The sequence below is a fragment of the Malurus melanocephalus genome, unplaced genomic scaffold (assembly GCF_030028575.1).
Source record: "Malurus melanocephalus ecotype Western Australia unplaced genomic scaffold, MMel_1.1 scaffold_336, whole genome shotgun sequence".
Lineage (NCBI taxonomy): Eukaryota > Metazoa > Chordata > Aves > Passeriformes > Maluridae > Malurus > Malurus melanocephalus.
In genome coordinates this window covers 101,082-107,541 of record NW_026623568.1, presented here as the reverse complement: position 1 = coordinate 107,541, position 6,460 = coordinate 101,082, and the positions used below count along the sequence as shown (strand labels likewise).

The 6,460-nt window shown below is 40.8% G+C and overlaps 1 protein-coding gene across 1 annotated transcript in view; it reads right to left on the bottom strand.

Annotated features, from left to right (window-relative positions):
• Positions 1 to 6,460, bottom strand: part of LOC130580465 (neurobeachin-like) — a 251,330-nt gene that overhangs the window by 154,135 nt on the left and 90,735 nt on the right. The gene's annotated exons all lie outside the window — the stretch shown is intronic.

Here is a 6,460-nt window from a genome sequence, read left to right as displayed (position 1 = left end):
AAAAGCCCAGCCCTTCTTTAATTCAAAAGACATGAGGATCGCTTTTTCACCATCTTATCTTCAATATCAATGCTATCTTCTGTTAAAGCTGACAGTGCCCGTTTTCAGGAAGCTCACTTGCTCTAATTCGAAGAAAATATTATAGATATAATATTCTTCTAGATTTAAGCACAAAATCCTATGGGATAATTTGTATACACATACATCAACACACAGAGCCACATGCATGTACAAACGCTCATCTGACGTGTAAATAATAAAACTCCAGTACTGAAAAGCTGGGTACAACACCTGACTGATGCACCGTTTATAAACTAGCAAACCGACCATCTCAGGAGACACTAAACGGGGTTTGGTTGTTTTACGCAGCTAAAAAATCTCCTTTGCGATAAGGGTACCCCCTTCTCAGAGGGCAGAGAGGCGTGAGCCTCCCGCTGCCTTCCCCGGYCGCTCGCTCCTCCAGCAGCGCCGTGCAGGCGTTGGCGTGGCTGAGCAGAACCCGGGGCTGCGGCTCGCACCGGGGCCAACGCCACGGATGTGCCCTCTCCTCCTCCCCCAGCACTGCCCGCACGCTTCACTGTCGGCTCTTGCAAGCAGAACTTCAAATTACTCACTTAGCCGATATTACTCCTGTATCGGCGCATCTAACTGTCATGTTGTTAATACTTTACTTTACTGTAACACCAAATTTGAGCCCTTATTGCACAATATTTTGTCATTTACATTGCAAAATAAATAAAGAGGAAGGCTGAGATTACTGTGCATACAGAGGGAAGCTAAAACACAGTTTCAGTGACAGCTTTCAGCAGCCCAGCGTGGCAGACGGGATAATATTGATACAAACTCTATTTTCTTTGATTTTATTGTTTTCCATCTCCTAATAAACCGAGGTAGCCTCTTGACCCCAGTCAGCTGATCGGAATCACATGCGCCAGGCTTGCCTTGCTGCTCTCCCCGTCTCGCCTCCATCTTCTCTCCCCTCCCTTGGCTGTGGGAAAGGAACCGATCCGAGCCGGGGAAGCCCGGCTGCAGGCTCCAAAGGGCAAGGTGATCGATCCGAAACGCCGCTTTAAAGCCTCATCAATCTTCATCTAGGTTGCTCAAGTAATTACGCCCGACTCTCTTGTACGATTACAAGTGGATTTGGGTTTCTATTCCCCAGGCACCCTTTCTTTGTGTTTACAGAAGGGGGGTCTGGGCAGCCAGCGGTTCCCAGCCCTGCAGAAGCACTTGCCCTCTCAAACAGAGCGTCCTGCCCCTCCTCTCGCCCTTCTCGGGCACACTTGGCCCGGCGCAGGATGATGGGTTCCCGGGCCTTTCTGCGGGCAGCAAAGCGCCTTCGGAAGATGCCTCCTGGAAACGACCCGATATTCTATCACTTTAAGGAGGCGTTTGTGGGCTTTGCTGAATCCTAGAAGGAAAAACATCAGTTTAATCCAGTTACCTCTTTTCCCTGGTGTTGTGTGGCCAAAATAAAAATAAAGCCACCGCTATTTAATGGCTAAAAAAGGCCAAACCCTATAATCTGCCATTCAGGTGCACCCCGGTTAGAGGATGAGCCAGGGATGTGCTCTCACGGACTGGAGAAGCGGGCAGAGCTGCAAAAGCAAGGGTGGATTGTGGAGGGAAAGAGAACAGTCACTTCTTAGCCCGTTACTGAAAGCAGGGGAAATCGGGGTTTTCTGGCTTTCTGTTCCTCCCGAGAAAAGGCTCCGAGCTCCCTCCCAGACTGGTACCTTGGCATCTGCCCTGCATTCTACTCAAATGACCGCCTAGATTTGTCGCAAAGTAAACATGTCAGAGGTATCACAATGCGACAAGAAATAAGCATTATCGTGCTTTCCGGATGAGAAAAGGTTTGCTTGTGTTTTTTGCTTCGGAGGGGATGGGGAAAGAAAGCAAAAAGCAAAGTAAATAGCAGTCACATTATGGGATTTCGGGAAAGGGGGTGTTTAAACTAAGTTTAAAAAATCTTACAGTTTTTTTTTWTGTTTGTTTTTTGTTTTTACCCTGAAAGAACAAAATGAAAAAGAAAAAAAAATTGGTATTAACAGTGTTTCATTTTTACACTTGTCCTTTGGAAATCTCCAATTACAACTTGCAATTCCATAGCATGTTTAAGGAGCACTGAGTCTTTTTGTTGTAGCCTTCAGGGAGCAAACCAGCCACTGAGAGAATACGAAATTAATCCACTACAGCTTTAGAGAGAGAGGATTATGTATTAATCCACTTTGGGATAGTCTCTGGATTTTAAGGATCCGATATTGAAATGTTTACATAGAGCATAATCAAAACAGCGCAGATTTTCTATATGGCACTGTGCTATCGGGAGGCTCTGGGTCTCCTTCCCAAACCCAATTGTTAACCTAATGAAACAAAAGCCGAGCACACCTGAGCCAAGAGCCGCGGGACGGGCTCATTCGCMTTCGGGAAGGATAACGAGCTTCGGCTCCAGCCTCCGCCCGCCCCCTCGGCGGTGGCGAGCTGCGCTTTTCCAGGGGATGTAAATATTCATTTCCAGCGCGGCTGCGGCCCTGGAGAAGCACGGGGCCGGGGCTCTGCTGCCCGGGGGAGAGGCACCCGGAGCAGCGGCACTGGGGGGTGCTGCCGGACGCTCCCCGTGAGCGCAGGGGCCGCTGTGGGCACCGAGGGCCTTTCCCTTCCCTCTCCGGGGGCGAAGCCAACCTGTGACTACCCCGCTTCGCCCAACAAGGTGGCGTTTGTGGAGGGGACCCGTGTCTAGGGTGCTTGTCAGCTCTTGGGGCCCTAAGCAAAAGCATCTCTCCTTATGGATCGTTTCGTTGCCTCTTCCACACCTCTCTGAAGCGATCGGGGCGCCCGCAACAAAAAAGCAGCGACCGACCAAAGGAGTTCTGGCCTTAAAACGAGACCAGAAAACATTTCAGACTCACAGGTCTAGCAAGCTGTTCAAATGGTGAATTTTCCCCTTTGCCTGATCCCTGAGGTCTGCACATGTGATTTACATTTCTAAAATAAACGCTACCACGCATATACCTTTTTACAATAATATTTTCTTTCCAAAAGTAAATGATTATGAAATTAGAAGGTCCCAGTGAATAAAAGCAGAATGTAATTTCCCTGCTCCCCTGTGTAATTTTTTTTAAACAGAGACTTCACTCCCTGTATTTTGTTCTTGTAACTTGGCTCTTGTGTTTTTCAAACAAAGCAAGTCAAGCCAAGTGAGAAGTTCTATCAGGTTTAAAAATTAGCTATCTGCTAATGCAATATCAGTAAAATTACACCTCTTAAGGAAAGCTGCTAAAGAGTGGTATTTTGAACTTATTATTTCAAACATTTTCATTTTCATAAACTGTCATTCTTATCTGTAAGAACTAAACATGTGTTACATTCACAAGACTGAAAATTACGCTGGAGGTGTATCTCCTAATAAGATTGGGCACAATTACTCCTAAGGAGGAGAAGGTGTATACTTTTATATACTGAATTGCAAAAAAAAAAAAAAAAAAAGAAAAATATCTGCCTCAGGCCTAAAAGTCTTACTTTTAAAATAAAATTTTGGTGATTACTCTTAGATGAAAAAGTATTAGCTGGGACAAGTACTTTGAAAACATATCCAATCAGCTCAACCAATTTAATTTTACAATCTATTGGTGATTACCCTGAAAAAAAAGAGAATGTTGGCATATTTAATTTATATCTGATGCTGGTTTAAAAGAAAAACTTATCATTCTTTTTTAATATACATACATTCAATGTAGATTAACTGAATACTTTTACTATGTAAAATATTCTGCATAAATTACATTTTGTAACTTGGTATGATACCTAAACAAAAATTTTAGATGCTAGGAATACTAATGAGAAACCACTCACAAGGTACCTGAAATAAGACAACTGAAATTTTCTCAGCACTTAAACTGTAAAGCCGAGTATCTGACACTGAGTTTTATTTAAAATGTGTACAAATCCTTATACTTGAATCAACTCAGATGTAACATGTACATACGCACACAAAAACTTCAGTCTCTTGTAATATAAATCAAATAGCATGGAAGCAGAAAGAGGTATATGTACCAGAAGCCTTTAGAAAAAGCTCTGTTGTCTGAAAAATATTTCAACCAATTAACATCTAATATAATACATGCAGTGCCAAGTAAAAAACAAGTAAACAAGATAAGATTCCTAAACAATTCACAGAGTTTAGTCTATTTTTGTTCTCATTGTCATCATAAATTTGATTCAAACTACCATTTAAGAAGACTTCCGCAGTAAATATATGGAACTTACATGAGGATGGCTGCCCCCAATTTGTTCTCCGCTATAGCAAATACTTGAAAGCYGTAACTTCACTCAAGCCAAGGCTTTTGTAAGAATGTACAAATGCAGCTCCCTTTACACATCACTTTCTACAGTTTCATTAAAGATAATTTGCAATTTTAATGCAAAACCCAGAATCTAAATCTAAATATGACTATAATCTTGGTTTCCTCTTCCACCATGAATAATATCCCTAATTCATTTCCCCTGTATTCAGAGATATTCAAGCTTATTTTGTTGGCTTTTTACTTCTGCACAATCATATGTTTCATATTCTGAGAGAGGGGATTGATTTTTTTTGTTTGTTTAAATATCATAGCCAGTGTGGATAGGCCTTGATATTCAAAATTTTCCCCACTTTTCTCCATAAAGCATGCAGCACTACTATTGCTAACATCAAAGATCAACTTGAATGATCTTTTCAAACAACAATGGCTAAATAATTACAGAAACTCAATTCTCTTAAGTGGTTGCCGTAACAGCAAGCAAATGTGTTTGATTAGAAAGAAAATGTAAATAAAAACAATCTTATGTATTACAACTGTGAATAATATAATAAAAAAGAATTACATAGTTTGGATGAGATTGTGAAAATAGTGTTGCTTAAGAAGTAAAAAAGTAATTTTACCTAAAACATATACATACTTGCCCATATATTTAAATTGACATATTCACTTTCACAGGTAAATAATTATTTAATTCCATACCTTCCTGTTCCCATTAAAAGGAAAATAAAAATAGTACTTGTTCCTGAGGGAAAGCATGCCTCCCATGTTTAACTATTTATAGGAATAACTATTTTTTTAAATTGTTCAAAGTGTGATAGAAAGCAACCACTTAATGGAACACTTAGAAAATATGCAAAGACAAATTCAACACCAAACCAAAGTCAGTACTGAACCACTGAAGGTCCCATGTTAGAACACGATCAGCTGTGTGCCTAACAGCCTAAAGCAACTCAGAAAAGCAACGTTTTCTCCCTTTTGCAGGTAAAGTCTGATTTACTCCCTGGCATGTATGAGAACTTTTGAACCGTGCTTAAGCTCCAAATGGCTTACATGGCTTTAGCATTTTTCCAGGACATGTCCAAGCGCCAACCTGCCAGATGATCCGGTATTAATAATAGTCAAGACTGCCCCTAATGATTTACACCTGGCCAGAAACAAATATTTGCAATAGGGACCTCACTACTGCAATGCACACGTTTGCCACTTCAAAATTAGATTCATATCATGTGCTCTGCCTGAAGCTATGCCTTGGAAGGATTGAGTAAATTAAGATGGTTTAGAAAGTAAGAACTTGCTTGTTAAGCAGTGCATCCAGATGTGAGTATTCTACACTGATGCAGTAGGACCTGCACTAGCTCCCTCCTCAGTCTTAGGTAAAACATAAGATACTTTTTCAGCCTAGAAAACCTTAAGCGATGCTGAACATGCCCACATACATAACAATTTTTCTCTCTGAGAGAATCACTATAGCTAGCTATTTAATCAAAAAGTAAAAGAAAAAATACACCTTAGAAAAGCACATTTAATGTTCAAAGAAGAAACAAGAGAGCAGAGAGAGAAGCCTCCATAATGGTGTATTACTGAAACAGGAACTCAAGCTAAGAGGAACAAAAGGGATCAAAGCCCAGATGCTGGTCTGAGTGAACCAGACTTGACCGGTATCTTATACAGTCCAGTTTGTGTACCTTGACATGCCAATATGTCTCAATTGATTATAAATTTAAGGAAATAAGGCCTTCAACTTTCATTTCTTCCAGTCTCCATTCTGGAAAAGCTCTTCAGATGAATTGTAAGTCTTATATTTCTTGAGGCCACCGTGAACAGAAATATTATGTTTAGATAGCTTGTGATATTTTAAAGTTCACTTATATGAATAGCAACTCCTATAGGTGTGTGGGAACAAAGACATAAATTGTTGAATCAGCATATAACTTGACAGATATGTTTGGAAAAATCATCTGAGATGCAACAGTTGAAACTTCAAACTTTTCTGAAAATATGAGTATCTGTAAACAACACCATAACCAACAGTGAATGTTCTCTAGTGCAACTGTGTCTGCTAGTTGAATGCATGTTTTGCATTCCCACAATTAGGATAATTCTGAAGCCTCTTCCACAAAGATCCTCTGGTACCTATTGAAAGGAGAAGTGAC